The 17,588-nt window shown below is 37.4% G+C and overlaps 1 long non-coding RNA gene across 1 annotated transcript; it reads left to right on the forward strand.

The window, feature by feature from the left end:
* Nucleotides 1–626: 626 nt before the first annotated feature.
* LOC119075931 lies at nucleotides 627–14,396 on the forward strand. Its single transcript, XR_005087502.1, has 3 exons — nucleotides 627–760; nucleotides 9,388–9,392; nucleotides 14,386–14,396. It is a non-coding gene; the product is annotated as an uncharacterized LOC119075931 (long non-coding RNA).
* The last annotated feature ends 3,192 nt before the right edge of the window (nucleotides 14,397–17,588 follow it).

Consider the following 17,588-nt stretch of genomic DNA (forward strand, 5'->3'; position numbering starts at 1 on the left):
GTGAAGAGAGATTCTACCGTACAATGCATAAAAACCTTAGAGAGGCGAGTTTGCGAGAGAAAATATATGAAATTCTCTCACAAATTCGCCTCTCTAAGGTTTTCTACGTTGTACGGTAGAGATGCAAACAAAAGAAATTTTTCGTTAACTTTACATTGGTTCGTAAGTCAAGTATAATGCTTACTTTCCTCTTACCAAAAAAGTACTCCTTTGGGAGACAAAATTGAATTTTTAAAATTTTTGCATTGTTTATTTGACAGCTCGCTCTCTCACGCCTCACGGCTCTATCACGGAGTACTTTTTGTTGAGTGGAATGTACACTTATTGCTAAAATATGGTTTCCACTCAACAAAAAGTACTCCGTGAAACAGCAGTGAGGCGTGAGAGAGCGAGCTGTCAAAATTTTGAAGAAAAAAATCAATTTTGTAAATAAATCGAAATCAAGCCTAAGAGTAAATGGCAGATGATTCAATTTACCACTTAAATAAGGCTTGATTTCCACTTAAAAAAACCACTCTGTTTTGCATCCGCTTAGCTAAACGACGCTTCTTTTATATTGTTTAAATAGTAAACTAAGCGCTTTTTTCTTAATTGGAAATCGAGATAAAGATGAGTACACAGAACGCCAATTCTCGTGAATGTAAGAATTCATAACTTGACAGTTGTCACCTTCATGCTAAGAGTGGTCCATACGATTCGTAACTTTTAAGGTGACAGCTGTCAAGTTACGAATTTTTAAATTCATGAGAATCGGCGCCCAGTTCCTGAAAAATGGTTGAGAAATAACCGAAAAACAGGTCTGTTCCAAGGCCATACGAATTGTCAAATTTCATCCATAGACAACATAACCTAAACAATTGGTCATGAAAAATGAGCTACCGAAATTAGCGCGAAACAGCTTCAATACGTAAAATTTTTTGAAAGTTGTCACTATAAGTATACGCGGCGCCTCAGCAAAAAGCAAATGTTATGTCGTCTATGGATGAAATCGTCGTGGCTCGGCGGGTTGTCAAAGTTCGCGTTTACAGTTATTTGGAACAAACCTTTAGCACACGATCCACTGGCTGAAAAAATGTGTGAAATTACAGTCCAAACGTACCAATCCACGCGTTTAGTGGTATGGTTTGTAGTGCTGTATAAAAAAGCGGTCGAATCCGATATTTTGAATTTTTGTATGAGAATCGACATTCAAACGTTGATATATCCGTCGTTTTTGAAGGATAAGAGCCAGATTTTGCTAGGTTTGCATCCTTTATGGAGTTTTATCGAAATGTTGAGTAAAAATTTGTTTCAAAACTATTTCACATAAATGAGTATGCCAACCGATAAAACTCCATAGAAAGATGCAAACCAAGCAAAATCTGTCTCTTATTATTCAAAAACAACGGAGATATCAACGATTGACTGTGAATTCCCACACAAAAATTCAAAATATCGGACTCGACCGCTTTTTTATGCAGCGCTACAAGTCATACCACTAAACGCGTGGATTGGTAACTGTGGACTGTAATTTCACACATTTTTCAACCATTTTTCAAGAACTATGCACTCGCCTCACTGAAAAAAATGGAAAAATTTGGTTTTTGTTCGGTAGATTTGCGTCACGGCTCCATTCTACCGTGGGCCATGATCTCTAACAGTGTAATCTAAATGAGTTCAGTTATATCAATCAATAAAAAAGTGTATCTGGACAGAGTGGCTTTTCGAAGTGAATTAATTTATTGATGTGTAGGTCTCTATCTCTGGTGTTTGGACTGCACGTGTCGGGTTATATTCGTGTAAAGATACTTCATTAGTTTGAAGCGTTTTGTTTGTTTGCAACGAGATCTTTTACTTCATTCGTTGTAACATTTTTCTATAATAAGAGAATGCTATTTTGTGGGATTCGCTTATTTTCCCAATCGTTGTTGATAACAGATGACTAAGCATCCGTTTCTGAAAGGTACTTCAAGCGCTTTGACCTTTGAGCTTGATAAGAGGAAAACGTTTTGTCTGGACGGTTTGAATGCGAATAAGTTCTATTTGCGTTGGAACAATAATTGTTTTATCTTTTCACTCTTACTTGTTGGATCTATGCGCGTTTTTCGTCTAACGAAATGTTTATCGACTTTTCGGGTTGCCGTTTTCTCTCCAATCGAGAGAGTGACACATTCATTCAAATTAAAGGTGTTGCTGTACATACACGTAACATGAGTGGCTCTAATACACATCATTTATCTCTATACGCTATATCGTCAATACAAACATAAAAGATGAAATTAAGTTTTTTTTTGTCCAAATTATACACCGTTGTCATGTAATCATAAAAAATGCGATTGGATTAGTGGATTACATTCGATGCTGCGAAAGTAATTCATTATTTATGAGGTAACAATTTTTGAGATAAAACCAAATTCACTCGTGTGCTTTTGAGCAACAAGCTTCGGTAACCGATCTTTTCGACAAGTGTTGAGTTTATTTATCCGAGCCGAAGGCGACACTTGTTGAAAAGAAGTGACAGAAGAAGCTGCTCAAAATACACGAGTGAATTTGACAGTGTCACAAAGTTCTTTCCGATAATAGCGATACAGTAAACACATTTGGCAGTTTCTTTAAAGAAGCTTGGAAGTCTTCGATGTTCCCAGTAAATAAAGGGTTTCCTGTCGATGACATTTTGGCCCAAAATTTGAATACGACTTAGTCAATTTAAATTTTGCGCCAAAATATCGTAGACTGAAGCAAAAGTAATTCTGAATTCACAGTCATCCGTTTTCATTCCGTTTTGCCTCCGTGTAGTACACTAAGAGTAATTATACCTAGAGAGGAAATTTCGAACAAAATTACGTAAAATATGTGGTCCCAACATCAAATACGAAATGTTTATTGGTATATGTGTTTGCCCTCTTAATTAAGAGGGCAAATTGAACTATACAAAGCAAACGCATACATGTATTGGTGTAAAATTATACGAAATGTGTATCTTATACAAACTGATGTTGGGACCATATTTCGTCGTACCAATTTCCTCTCTAGGTATAATTACTCTAAGGTAGTACATGACAGTAACAGTTGGCATTTCATACAGTAGAGCACATTGTTTGAAATGACAACTGTCACATACACGGAGGCAAAAAGGATGACTGTGAGGCCACATTACATAAGATATTTGCAGCAATGTTAGTAAATACCATAAATGTTTGGTCACTTACGTATTAGTTGAAACTTGAGTGCGACATGCCAAATCAGAATATTTAAATGAAAAATTGAGGGTGCAAATGTCAATCGTCATCCACAGATAAGCCAACACAACCTCATTTTGAAATCGCGGTTATGTTTACTTCTGTCGATGACGATCAGTTGTTGTCGGCCTGTCAAAATTCGTTTTTACCGTACGATGTGACAAGCCTATAAGACTTTACAACCATAAAATATGACAACAGCCTGTCGAATGGCTTGTGCGGCACGAATAAACACTTTAGTGCAAAGTAGATGCACGATTTTGTGAGAGAATTTCATTCGTTTACTCTGTCAAAATCTTGCATCTCTGTTACACTAAGCTTTTTATGTGTTGATGGGTATGCGTAAGTGTAAATCTGTTTGACATACGCATGTGAACTTTAGCTTCTCAATTACATCTCCGAAATGCCGGTGTATATTTAACTGATATGTCATTGACCCGCCCATGTCAAAGTTGATTCCCACAAACGAATTCACGTGAAATGAACCGAAAATATTCCTTCAGGTAATGGATCATTTTTGCAGCTGGCAAACTGCCACGTACTGATCAACTTACGCATGGGGCGGGCAATAAATACATGTGCAATTTCAACATCTCCAGCAAAGATGTTCAATCTATTTGGTGGTTACAACTACCTTGATAGCAAATTTTAAAAACTAGAATTTTTGCTTTTGCTCATTTTAATACTGTCGCTTCGCTTAACAAATATTTTACCCAACAATTTCCGCTTGTGATGAACTTTTACAAACAAATTGAAGTGTTTTGTGCAGATAATATTTTTTTATCACGTCAACGTGACTCACTTGTAAGGTGTACATACCTATAACTGCCGCTCGCTTAAATTCTTTTCAGATTGTACTGTTTACCAACATTGACAGTCATTGAGATGTTTTGGTGACATTGTCGATAAGTAAGATTTTCTTCGAACAGTTTCGCTATGGCAACACCAATTTTATTTGACGTTCCTGCAGTTGTATCGAAATGGTGATCCACTTTTCTGCACTTTTGTCGCAATGATTTGCAGGATTTTATTGTGAGAATTCTAGCCTGGGCGCAACTTTTTCGGGCTGAATCTTTTCTTCGTTCTCATAATTTCAAAGTTGGTAAAATCAGTAGCATATGAAAACTGACGCGGTCCTGCCAGTATTTACTATCCCACAAAAACCTCAAAAAAAAAGGAAGAGGTGACGCTTCTCGACGAGAACTTTACCGATGAGATTTTACAACGAAAGTTTAAAAAAAATGCGTCACAAAGTGGCAGATGATTATTGTCGTATAAGCGGTTTCGTCAGCATCTGCCACTTGTGACGCATTTTTTTTGTTGTAAAATTTTCGTTGTAAAATCTCATCTGGAAACTTCTCGTCGACATATTTTCTTGTTAAAATTTTCTTGGTCAAAATCGATTACGTTGCGTCATGTCACCAAAACTGATATCAAATGTTTTGGAAGTTTAACTTTTACAGTACTAGCGTCACCTCTTCCTCTTTTGAGGTTTTTGTTCAGTTGTTTGGGAAGTTTTGGGTAATGCTTTGAGTTAAGCAAGCTCTACAAACGACACTTTATCCCAACTCTCAACATGCCGTATAGCCGAAAATATCTCAAAAATACGAAATTTCAAGATGGCCGCCATTTTCTTGAAATGCCGGAAAAAGTTTTTCGCCAATGAAACTCTATGATTACCAATTTACGGCAACTCTGTATGTGCCATGGCATGCCATATAGGCCTAAATACAAAAATTGAATAAGATTGAATAAATGTAAGTTTTAGCAAAAGTTCCGATGGGTCTGTGTGAACGCGTATATCAAACCCACATGAAACATTTCTATTGACTCGAATATGGCGAAATAGCTGAAAATCTGTGAAGATGCTTCAATTTCAAGTAGTGTTTTCTCCGGATGTAGTTAACCGTTTGTAATGACCTATAACTCGTTGAACTCGCATTGAAGAGTACTTCCGTTTAAACATAATTTTTTTATAGGTTCCTTAGTTGTCCCGTTCGTTCCCCATTTTTTTAGGGAGGTCGAACTAGCGTCACAAACCTCCGCTATCGCTTCGGTTCATGATGCCGTGTTGTTACTATTCTATCCAGGGCTATGGTTGTTGATAAGAGAACTTTAAAATTCTTGAATAAAATTTGATCTTACACTGAGAACGGTACAACATTGTGTTGTATGATGACTAAACCAGCAGAGGAACGAATTCGTTTCTTTATTTTTTTCTCAGTTCTTCCATAAAATTGATACCTTTGACTTTGACGGACACTTGTCACCAGCGTTCGATAAATATCCCGTCCCACAGAGGAAGGTATATGGAGATGACCATAATGGTAGCCAAGATTTATCAGACAAATGTATAAACTGAGCATAATTTGCAACAGGTTTTTTTAATTCTTTAAATTTCATTGTCTGCGCATCTTGTTTTTCTTTGGCTATGCGCTGGTTTTCTAATGAATAATATTATATGGTCAATGCAACGCAACCAAGTCATCTTTTTTCTGCGCTTCAGTTCCGTTCAATATTACCGTGGGCTATTAGGTTTGCTGTCGGATTTGTTCTAAGGCGACAACTTTGGTAATTCTTATCCGATTTTCTCTTTTGAGAGATAAATTGTGAGTGGGAGCTACAAAACTCGATAAAATCACGCAGAAAATGAATGGCAACAATTGAGAGAAAAGTGCAAGAAAATCAACCAGTCAATTTGACTTACGGTGTAAGAAATGTAAGAAGTTCAACAATTACAATTACAATCCAATGGACGTTATTCATTCCACATGTGATTTACACGTACGTAAATACATACGTAAATGTCGTCAAGTTGCTAATGCATGTGGAATGAATAGCGTCGATTGGATTGTAATTGTTGAACGTCTGTTATATCCTAGACTGTAATTTACCGAAAATTAAATTTGGTAAATTTTCGGTAACTTTTAGGAATTTTTGTTAAAATTCAATAAATGAATTTACTGATAGAAGGCACTGCACACCACCTTCGTGCAGGTGATCGGGTGATTTATACCCAAAATTTTTAGAGGTGTGACATGACCAAAATATTATATGCCGCTCACTGAACGTAACGCAAGTTCCAAACAACGCACGGAATCCAAATTTATGGTGAATTCGAGGATCACTTTATTGTAGCTCCCGCCCCACATTCCAAGATCCCCACGATTATATTCACCACAAATTCCATCAATTGTAGTAGAGATTGTCAGCGCTAATATGTGAGCGTAATATGCTCTCAAATTCACCCGAAACTTGGGTTTCGCATGTTTTAAATCCGCCTGAAATTGGCGTTACCTTCAGTGTTCAGTGTGATCTGGGTCCTCATTTTTAATTTTCGCAAAAAAGTGACGTCATTTTCCAGGTAGATTCATTTGAGTGTTGGACATGACCAGAGCGGGAAATAATTATTTGTGTGCCGAGGGAAGAAAATAAGAAATTCCAACAAGAGCAATGTTTCGCCAGCATTGCAGTAGTTTAGGGAGCGTAGTATGTTGAAGGTGATCATATCGTACGGGGCCGCTGCTGCACCACAATCGGCTTGTTCTTATTTTTTTCTTCTCTGCATATTCTTTTGATCATCGCATCCTCTACTTCTTGTTGCAAATGAAAAACAAGAAAACATTTCAAGACCGAAAACAAGATTAATAATTTATAAAGTTCGATGGAATGAAGATCACGGTTTTTACAAAATTTTATATATTTTATAAAAATCCAACAAGATGATCTGCTCTGCTATACGAATCATTTTGTATTTAAAGAGGAGGCAAACACAGAACGCAGCAGCATAATAATACAAAAAAAAGAGAAGAACGAGGAGAAGAAGAAGTTAAGTATGGAAGAAGAAAATAAATAAATTAAACAGCCTCCAAATGCATAAATAATATCCGATCGAGCTATTTATGGTTAAATGTGTGCATAAAAGAATGATCGCAATTGACAAGTTTTTCAATATAACGATGATGATGATGGGAAGAAAAGAAATGAATTGTAAGGCTCTCCTCTCTGCCCATGCCCATCTATCTGTATATAGATATATGCTACTGATGGTTCAGCAACATAGAATGGTTGGATTGGATATATGCGTTGATCATGCCCGCACGTTAGTAATCGGGCGTGACGCAAGTCCACTAACACAAAAGTTTTTAAAAAATGTGTGGGAACGGCGGAGCATATTTACAGCAACTTTTTGACTTCTCCACCTAGGCTCCAATGACCACCAATGATATGTATTATATCTAGAATCTAGGAATCCATACGAGTTCAACGATCTATCACACGTTCCTGCAGCTTCAAAATTGGCCGAGATATTGAACTTCGAAATATTGATGTTCAGATATTGCAAATCACCTACGTCAGTTAGTTCCTATGGGAAAATGGATCCAGCAACTCCTAAACGTTTCTATAGATTTTTCTGAAGTATTTGTTAGAGGGCCATTATTAGGGTCCAAAAATAGGAATGGAATGGACAAGGGTGAGGTGTTCCAATATTGGTTCCTAAAGTTTGGGTTTGGGATGACAGATGATTCCTCTGGCACTTCCTAACTTCCATGGGATTTTTTGATGGATTTGGGTTATTTTCGACATGAGTGAGGTGTGCCAAGGTTGGTTCCTAAATTTTGGTATGAAAGATGACTCCTTTGGCACTTCCTAACTTCCATGGGATTTTTTGATGGATTTGGCTTATTTTCGACATGAGTAAGGTGTGCCAAGGTTGGTTCCTAAATTTTGGGATGAAAGATGACTCCTTTGGCACTTCCTAACTTCCATGGGATTTTTTGATGGATTTGGGTTATTTTCGACATGAGTGAGGTGTTCCAAGGTTGGTTCCTAAATTATGGGATGACACATTATTCCACTGGCACTACCTAACTTCCATTCCACCTGGTTTCTAGATTTTGGAATTCAGACTAAATTCTCTAGAATTTTTTAATTTCCATCAAGTTTTTGATGCTGTTGAGATGACATACTTACAAAAGTGGTGATATCAGTCAAAAAACGCCTTAAAGGGTAAAGGTGACGCAAGTCCTTTATCTTACTTACAAAAAATAACTGATATCGCTGAGGGTGACACATTCTGTATTGCGCCTGTATGCAAACGGTCCATCAACAATAAATTGACCGAAAAGGTTTTAGAGAGAAAATTGTACCAAAAAAATGCGTTGATTCGACTTACTTCCGTTTAAATTCTTTCAGTACATTTTTTAACCGTTTTCCTAACAATACTTTCCTCAATATCTGCCGATTGTGACGCAATTTCTTTTTGTAAAATTTTCTTTCACAAATTTTTTGGGTCAATTTTGTTGATAAAACGTTTGCGTGTTTGCGTATTACAATGCGTCACCCTAAGCGAAATCAGTTATTTTGTAAGTAAGATAAAGGACTTGCGTCACTTTTACCCTTTAAGGTTTTTTTTTTGACTGATTCAATATATGAAACGAATTAAGTCAACTGTTGAGGTTCATTATTGTAAACTTTATGTTTGGTATAAAGGATTTATTTGCAGTGACAAGAATATTAGTAATATTAAGATTTAGCGTTCTTATTATTTGTCTTTATCATTTTAGACCATAAATATTATGGGAATTTATCGACGGTAACGGGTAATATGAAAACCAATTATGCGTCGCTCAATCTGGTTTTCTCTTCCATTATAATATGGCGCGGTAGGCAAAACAAAAACCGCAACAAATGGGAAAAGAAACGATTTTGCAAAAATACTTGATTTATTTAACGAATGAAAAATTATCATTTTTAATTATGCGAATCGATGTCTCAACAATTAATGATGATGTCGACATTCTTCGGACAATTTCCCTCGGGTCTTAGAACGTTTAAAGCGAACTTTCTGTGTTGCAATTTTTCGCTGGGACAATTCAATGCAATAATTACATGTCGAAAACCGCTCTATATACTTTTATCCACATGGTTACGACCAAAGGTATAAATCACTGACTGAGAAGAAGAAACGGTCAGAATGATATTCAAAACGGCGGAGCAAGTTTCGCCCAAGTTTCGGATGAATTCGAGCGTAGCGCAATTTAGCTGCATTGGAACACCTGTACGATTTACAATAGAATTTTTGGCAGTGTTGAAATACGTTCCTCACATTCATGTGATCATATTTACGACACATTTCATTAATCATTAGCGCAGAACATACCTGAAGGAATGGTATATGCGACAAAGTTGAATTTTTGTGTTACAAAAGAACGTGTGTTGGTAACACTTTTTTTTATTTGAAAATGACTGGGTATATTTACAAATTAATTAACGAAAATATTGCAAAAGTTTATCACAATTCGAAATTTAAATATCGACCGTCAAGTCGTTCAACCAGGTCAACGCATCAGCCGTTACCGAATGTGTTTCCGCGATGTTTCCTTGGAATCTGTGTATCACGCACTCCTCCACCAAATGTTTCATAGTTTGCACTTCGCCGCACTGGCAAAGTGGAGATTCGATTATGTTCCATCTATGGAGCAGGAAAGCGCAACATCCTTGCCCAGTTCGGATACGGTTTAGACGCAGCCACGTACGAAGGGGTAAGTTGAAACCTTCCACCTCCATTGTCGGGTCGGCTATTAACTCTTTGTTGTGCACCGTCACATCGCTCCACCAAACTTTCCACCGAGTCATTCGATCGTTTTGACTGTCTGCGTTACGGAAGAAAACCCAGAATGGCGAACGTGATCTTAGTCGTAAGTTAGTAGGAGCCGACTCCAAGTCATCAAAGATAGGCAATTCTGGGTTGAGTTGAATTTTTCTGGCCTCCCTCAATGCCGACTCTTCCCGTAGTACTTGTGCTGGCGCAATGTTGCTAAGAATGCGCAACCATTCCACTTCAGTCGATTGTACGGCCCCGCAGATCAATCTCAGTGCAACATTGTCGACGAGTTTGGTGTGACATCTCTTCATCCAAACTGGCGAGCAGTAATCAGCGACCGACATTATAATCGATTGTGTTGTGATCCTCAAGGTTTTCGCTGAACAGCCCCACGCTGTTCCCGTCAGCTTTTGCACAATGTTGACTCTGGCTTTCAGTTTTTTCCGTGCACCTTCAAGGTGTGGCCGGTAAGTCAGACTGCGGTCCAGGATAACTCCGAGGTATCGAGGGTATTTTTCGTGCTTAATTTTCCTTCCATTGAGTCTCAGTTTCAGCTTTCGATTCGCTTGGTGATTGTTCAAGTGAAACGTGATCGATGTGGTTTTGCTTGCGTTTGGTTTCAGTCTCCATTTGGCGAAATAGAAAGACATTTTCTGTAGGTCTGACCTGAGCGCTTTCTCTATGTCCTCGAATTTTTTATCTTGAGCAGCAAGGGCAATATCGTCAGCATAAATGAACCTTCTCCATTTCGTGTTCGGGATATCGCTGGTGTAAAGACAGTAGAAAACACACGACAGGACCGATCCTTGCGGCAGGCCATTATTGAGTATGCGTTTGCGGCTGATCTTATCGTTGATTTCGACTTGAAGACACCTGTCACTCAGCATGTTCGAGATCAGAGTTAGCGTTTTCTTACATTTGATCACTCGGCTTAGTTTCATTAGTAGTCCCTTCTTCCAAACCGTATCGTATGCTGCCGAGAGGTCCAGAAATACCACGCCAGTTTTGAGTCCTTTCTCGAAGCCAAGTTCGATGAAATTTGTAAGAGCAAGGACTTGATCACAACAGCTGCGATTTTCTTGGAATCCCGCCTGTTCCTTCGGGATTGTAGTGTTGATGGAATTTCCAAATCTAGCCAAGATCGCTCGCTCGAAACAACTCAGTTGGTAACACTGCATGTCAAAGTTGTATGAGACAATTTAGAGCCTACAGGAGTACAGCGTAACTGTAGATTACACATATCGACGCGAGTTACTGTGGATTTACATAGCAACGTAAAAGTGACAGATGCAAAAATTTTCTCATACGGCAACTCGAAATTTCATTCATAATTTTAATTTTATGAATGAAATTTCGGGTTGCAGTATTTAAAAAACATTGCATCTGTCACTTTTACGTTGCTATGTAAATCCACGGTTAAACACAAAACTCTTTTGTTTTCCAATTGTTTTGAAATGTCAAACTTGCGAAAGCTATGCAATTTGGTCGATTGATTGACATATTTAAAGCTGACGATAACATGGCGGATTTCATACAAAAATTCACTGTCTTTGACGATTCTCGTCGCCGTGACGATGTGGTGAATTTTTTTTGTATGTAAAAACTTCAAAAGTGGTGTGTTCCCGCGTATCTAATAAAATGACGATCTGCGTAACCTCCGATCTGCGTAATCAATCGAACCTCCCCAAAGTTTACAGCCTTGGTCTATATGACTGAGTCCTTCATATATACGTATGTACCGAGCAAAATATGGCGCTTCACATAAATTCACCCGAAACCATCGTTTCGCATTTTTGTGGTCCGCTGAAGATTGGTGTTAACTTCAGTGTTTTGTTCACATACTTTGGCTGCTACTCCTAACTTACGAGATCTCACCCAAAGTATTTAAACACGGGAGGTAATGCGCAGGTACATATGCTCGGATTCACACTGTCAGGTGAATTTAATTTCGTTATGTTACACACTTATTGAATTCGTTCGCGTCAACTTGCAGCTAGTGGTGAAGTGAATTCGATTCTATACAAACTTAGCAGGTGCAACAACATTAGTCACTTGAAAGATGATGGCAACGTGATAAAAATGAAAGTCGGGATCCGTAATTTCTCTGATCTTTAGTGTTTTTACACACATTTTCTCAGCTAGTTTTTTGCGGGGCCGTACCCAACTCCATAACCACACTGAGTATTGACTTGCGTCAATACATCTTGTTTCCATCGATCCGTGTCTATATTGCTATTAAGTGGCTAGCGTCCACTCTATCGATATATAATGCCAAAGTTTCCAAAATGACAATACAAAATTTTGCTTTAAGAGCAATGGACCCTTTCCAACTTTGTAGCCTACATTTAGGCGTAAAAATATTCGATTTTTGATATCTCTTAACCAATTTTTTTTTTTTGAAAAGGTAAAAAAACCATTAAACACGCCAAAAGTGTTGAAGGAAAAATTGGTGTGTGAGTCATAACATAGCCCACATTTACAGATTGTGTAAATTTACGTAATCTGCCGGTTGGCCGTATTGTACCTTCGACGAAACATTGGTGACTGGAAGGGATATTCTCCCCGCACTCGTAGTGCCAGACATCGCCGTTCTGACTACCCGTTCAGCGTTCAAGTTTATTCTGACTTTATTTCGTACAAATGTCTCGTATCTTTACCCCAAATCGCGGGTAGTTTGATTTGATGCTTTTCATTTCAATTGAGAGCTTCGATGTTCTGATTTTCTGACAGTGAAATCACTCGCCGAACAAGTGTGTTAAGTTATGACTCATAGCTAAGCACTTCAAGCATGAGTAGTACTGTAAATAGGGTACTGAAACTTGACAGTGTGTCAAACAACTGTAAAACACTGTAAAAAACCATTTCATACAAAATAGTACTCTATTTGACAGCTGTCAACTATGATCACTTTTGCTTGAAGTGTGTTGCTCACATGTCAATTTTTCAAAAAAAAAAGATTTTTGTTCAGATAAATCATGAAAAACCAAATATTTTTCCGCCTGAATGTAGGCTACAAATTTGCAAAGGGTCCAATGCTCTTAACAACTTATTTTGGATTCCATTGGAAAAGTGGAATATTCCAGAATACAAAAGAAGCTTAAAGCTCTCGAAAGCTTTTTAAAAAGCAATGACACAGAGTTAGAGTGACAAATAATGAAGTACGAGTGTGACACCGCTTTTTACAGGAATTGTTGGAAATGGACAGCGTTGAATGGTTTGTTCTGGTGAATTTAAAACGCAAGATTTCTGTACGTTTATGATTTAATTCACGTAGGTTGTGGAAGCGAACTAAATGGAATGGGAGTGTTCTGTAATTTACAGTTAACAATTATTTTCATATCAACAGTTTCAATCAAATATTAAAATTTATGACCAACCATCGCAAGGTAAAACCATACTTTTATAATAATTTATAATAAAAAAAACGAACCCGAAGAATTTCCCCTTTAACGATTCTGTAACTCGTTTGCTGTGCACATAATTACAGGATAATCAATTTAATAGTTTCTTTAAGAACAACCGTTTGTATGGCATAAAAATTGCTTTTAATTAAATAGATCGATTCAGCGACATGATGGGTATGCACCGCGCTGTTAACTTTTATGTTTATTAAACTTTACGACAAATGTTATAAAATGCAGAGAGAAGGAGGAAAAAAAACATTATCGCTAAACAAGCACTTGGTTAGATCTATTTGTGCGAACCTGCGCTAACCTACCATTAATCTCTGGAAATTAATTTCTTTATTGCAATATGATAGTAGATTTGACAGCCGCGGTGCGGACTGATTTTGTCCGAGGCAAGTCACAAGGTTGTGATTGAGAAGGTTACGGTGATTGCCATTATGTTATCGAAAAAAAACATGGCGGCTTTCGGTAACTCTAACAAGAAATGTTTCACTCAGTTGACTTTTGATGACAGTTCTCTCATTGTTTCATTACCAATTTCGGCTGTGAAACAATGAGAGAACTGTCATTAAAAATTAACTGAGAAAAACCATTACATTTCTTGTACGCGCCCCAGTGTGGTGAACATGGCAACATGAACGTGAAGCGCTGCACTCGAATTCACATTTAATATACTTTCATTACCAGTGCATCTGTATTAATATTGACGCTACCTCGCCATTAGTTTGTCTTACTTGCCCTAATTTCGCTCAAGACAATCCTTACAGAACGACTGACAGACAGAATTGAATTATAAGAATTTTGTCAGTCCGCATCTGGCGTTCAACGGCTCTCCTGTCTGTCTCAAGAACACCACACAAAAACGATTGGTAATGCCAGTTTTGCTCATAAATTTCAAAACACCAGTCACTATCAGGAATAATATAGCTGGATGGTAATACACGCGAAAATATGTGGCAGAAATTAAAAGTCACTTTGATTTTCTACCATCTTGATCGCAATCGATCACAAAATCAAAAACCAGTATTTTTTATACCGAACGGAGAAGAACGCATCATATTCTTATATAGTCAACGATCGGTTTTTTGTGTCATTAAAATTCATTTAAAAAAAATCGTCCAACATGCTACCACACGGCACTTGCATACCTTAGTCAGGAAAATTGTTTTTTCCAAGATCTTCCATTCTGAAATAAATTTTTAGTTCTATGGGAGAGAGAGAAAGAGGAAGATGATAAATACAACAGAAAATAATTAAAATTACATTCCCATTATCGTCGTCTTGTTGGATTTGATTTGAACAAAGCTTAAGTAAAAATAAAGAGCCTGACGCCGGAAAATGAATGTTGGCAAAACCATTTTTCTTAATGCGGTGTCGGTTACTAATTCTTACAAAAAGCTTCAAACCACGGTAAGTCCAGTAGAAAATTGTTTTAAATTTAGTTAAAACTTTTCCACACTTCCCTTAGCATTCGTTAAAGTCTTTTACCCACATTTCATCTTCGATTGAAAAAAAAATGTTGCGAGCGTCAGGAATCCCTTTAAAATTCAACATATCGACTAAATCCTGCCCAATTTCGACCAAGGTATATAAACAACAAACATATGTACTGAATGCGCAAAAGATACGGACCCCAAGTTTTGGGTGAATATAAGATTTAGTGGTATGGTAGAAAGCGCTGGATGAAGCGGTACATAAATGAATATACCAATCGATAAATCTCCATAAAAGATGCAAACCTAGCAAAATCTGGCTCTTATTCGTGAAAAACAACGGTAAACGTTTGAATGTGAATTCCCACACAAAAATTTGAAATATCGGATTCGACCCATTTTTTGCAGCGCTACAAACCACACTAAACGCGAGGGTTCCTGAAAAATTGTTAAAAAATGGCTGAAAATAAGGAATCCTGAAAATTAGCTGAAAAATGTTTGAAAAATTTTAAATTCACTTAAAACATAGAAAGTAGGGCCCGATGTTAATATAGTGTGGAGGTAATGTCATTCAGACGCGCGGCCTAGCACAATAGTTCGATGCTAATGACACCTTTTTTTTAAATGGTTGACTATGATTTGCTCGTGTTTCACAAAATGTTGTGCCTATCACAAAACACATGGCCCAGGTTTTGTGATCTTAAAGAAAGCGAGACATGGCGTTTATAGCGAACTTTCGTGCCACTGCATATCTGATTCATTACCTCATTATGGCATTACCTCCGCCATTGGTAAAGCCGAACAGATATTTTGAAAATTGGCCTGTTTATTGACGATTTGCAACAAAGGGTGTGTCAAATGAAGTTAGAACTTTTTCTATTCAAAATCGCTACTGCTGCATCTGCCAATGAAAACTAGGACCAAAACATGTTTTCAATGTCTCGTTTGTTTTGAGCATTACCTTTTTACAAAGAATGTGGCGACAAATGTTTAGTGTGTGAAAAATTCACGCCGTAAGTGCGGTCGAAATTCAAAATGGAAAGTGCGGAGGTCTTTCTAACGTAGCGTCATTTTCATACGATGAAGCGTTGAAATGCATTTTTCGGTTCAATTTTTCGACAAATCGTTCACTTAAAATTCAAATTTTAGGCACACTTACGACGTGAATTTGAAAATGATTAGCTAACGTCCGACACTCAAATATTTCGACATAGAAAGTAGATCAGTCTCTCTGGAAACTAACGTCATTTTTGGTACAAAAGTCTCGACAAAAGTGACGTCATTTTCCAAGGAGATTCATCTTCCATAATTGAAAATAGGGACCCTGTTGAACGTGAAAATAGCGAAAAGATTTTGGGTTCGTCATCGTACGAGGTCAGCATGTTTGTGTGTCTGAACTGGTCTTTTTTGATAGTTAAATTTTTTTGTCCGAAGCTGTCAAATATGCTGTGTGGCAAGAACAAACTACTATTCAGTTTGCTGGCCTCATGGACCACACTCATGCACCGTTTAAATATTGTCGTTTAATCGTACAAGAATTAAGCGAAATTCTTTGCCGTACTAGTTCTAACAACGTGATTCGAAGTTAATTGCATAAGATGGACAATTATTTGATGGAAATAAGTCGTTGCATTACGCAGTTAAAACGAACAGAGATACTTTTCTAGAAAAATATAATTCGCAAAAAGACTTGTCGACGGAAAATTTTATTTCTTTTTTATCTCCAAGATTTTGCTGGAATTGTAATGAATGTAAGAATTCCAGTATGAGATGCACGTTGTTTCGGATCCAAGAATGGGATGTTGCTTTTTATTCATTTTTACCGTCAAGTTTTTCTCTTCCAATCTCTGTTCAATACAGAGCAACAGGTGTATCCTGAACAACCGACATTTTATCTAAAAGGGCATAAATCATTGCATAGAGAAACACAGTGCGCAAAAATGCCAAATGAATAAATCGAAAAGTCATTATTTTCCATATAGAAATATCTTCATAAAGAGCGATAATAATAAAGAATAAAACATGCCCCGGATCGCCGTGCCTCGATGTATATACACATACATACAATATATATAGTTCATGTGATTGGATTGATCATGACCGCACGTTAGTAAGCGGGCGTGACGCAAGTTCTCTATCACAAAATTTTTAGGGACTAAGGAACGTATTTACAGCAACTTCCCTCTTCTACCCACAAACTTCGATATTTGGAATCTAGGCATCCATACGAGTTCAACGAGCTATCACAGGTTAAAGTAGGTTAAGATTTGCCCAAGATATTGAATTTCGAAATCTTGAGTTTTGTATGAGCAAAATTTCGTATTTTCAGTTAACTGAAATAGGTTACGTTAGTTAAGGCGAGTAGACAGTTTCTGAAAAATGGATGAAAAATGATTTTCGGTCCAATTGCGTGAAAAATGTGCTATATAAACACTGAATGTAATGCAAACCCTCAGCGGATCAGAGATAATACGGATTCCGACTTGGAGGTGAGTTTACTATGCATTCAATACATGTATTAACAATATAGATAGAAATGATAACAGATGGCACTGCCCTGATGAGGTGGCAGCAACGCCATCTGTTTTCATTTCTCTGACAATATATTGTGCGTATGTGTAGCGATGTGCACTAACTTCACTTCAAAGTCTAGATCCACGTGAAACTGCGGATTTCCATTACCTTCAGTGTTTATTTACTTTGGAGATTTCAGTGTGATGAATGTGGCAACACGAATGTTGGAGAAGTATTTCAACCAAGAAAAAATTCCAATGAAGTTGTGGGGGTGCTACAAAGAAGTGAAGCGCTGCACCTTCCGTGGTTAATATACTTTGAGTATCCGTGCATCCTGCATATGTTCCTGAAAAATGGATGAAAAAAGATGTTCGTACCACAAGTTGCAAAATGCGTGAAAAATGGACTA

Source organism: Bradysia coprophila, unplaced genomic scaffold (assembly GCF_014529535.1).
Source record: "Bradysia coprophila strain Holo2 unplaced genomic scaffold, BU_Bcop_v1 contig_232, whole genome shotgun sequence".
Classification (NCBI taxonomy): domain Eukaryota; kingdom Metazoa; phylum Arthropoda; class Insecta; order Diptera; family Sciaridae; genus Bradysia; species Bradysia coprophila.